This window comes from Scophthalmus maximus, chromosome 15 (genome assembly GCF_022379125.1).
Source record: "Scophthalmus maximus strain ysfricsl-2021 chromosome 15, ASM2237912v1, whole genome shotgun sequence".
NCBI classification, from domain to species: Eukaryota; Metazoa; Chordata; class Actinopteri; order Pleuronectiformes; family Scophthalmidae; genus Scophthalmus; species Scophthalmus maximus.
In genome coordinates, this window is record NC_061529.1 from 4712501 (window position 1) to 4713938 (window position 1438).

The following is a 1438-nucleotide window of genomic DNA, read 5'->3' on the forward strand; positions in this document are numbered from 1 at the left end:
GTTTTTGGCTAAAGGGAAATTGTCATTGCAATACAGCAAATGACCACCAGGACAAATGATCAGCATGGTTGTGTAGCGGTGTCATAGCCAGTACATCCACGTCTTCAAGCCTCTGTGACCTACAGTTGACCCTAAGAAAATACTTTCTGCGTATTTATGTGGAGACATTGAAAAAGAACAAAAAATAAGTACAAATGAATTTAGACATCAGGGATAATGACATCACCCAAAAGGGAAAGTCACATTGAAGTCCATGCTTTTAAAAACACCATCATATATAGTTTGGTACAATAAGAATCCTAAATGACAACAACCTGCCAAAAATGTATATTCATCTGCTCAGTTAATCGACAAGTTGGCCAAAATCTGGCGACGGACGTCCAACAATTCCGCCAATCGTCGAAGGGTAATCGAGGACTCCAGTTCCACAGTCGAAGAATTAGGGGATTAATGCTGGATGATAAGATTACCCTCAATACCAACAAAGTCTCTGTGGAGATTTTTTCCCCCCTACTACATGTAAATGAGTGAAGACTGTTGTTGCTCGGGGCAGAGGGAAAATAAAAGAACCTGACCATCAGTCAGGACACAGCATTTGTTCCTCATCTGGAGGAACTGACTGACACACACACACACACACACACACACACACACACACACACACACACACACACACACACACACACACACACACACACACACACACACACACACACACACACACACACACACACACACACACACACACACACACACACACACACACACACACACACACACACACACACGAGGGGAGGTGGAACAGATAGGGAGGAGAGATGGAACCAAAGGTTTTCCTTCACCTTAGGGACGAGGCCAGCTGGAGCACAGATGACGACTCCAGGTTTTATCAGCATTAAGGTGGAGGGAAATTCTGAGACATGTTATAATGTATTAATGTACAGTAAGAGTGCTTTAAATACATACTTAATGTTTACACTGTAGCAGCAACTTGCTCAGGATCTAAGCTCAAATGTTTGTTCCTCATTCTCTACTCTGGGACATAATAAAGTTGTTTGATTCTTTGAGCAGATGCACTCATTTAATAATAATAATAATAATAATAATATACAGCTGCTACAGTAAGAGTCTGAACTGCACTGCTCGTGTTTAATGTGACAGACAACGCTGCCACCTGCAGGTCGAAAATGATACTTGCATGAAAGCTAAATGTGTAACACCAGAGGGCAGCATGAACTCATTAAACTTCAATTCAATCTGATAACCATTCATTTATTATATTTTTATTCATATTACTGTTGTTTGTATATGTTACACACACAGTGTATTAATTCTATGTTGTGTTATTGGAGAGAAAACTGTTATTTTTATCATATGCATTTTTGCTGGTTTTAAAAAAAGTTGAAATGAATATTAAATCACCACAAAACAGCAGAGC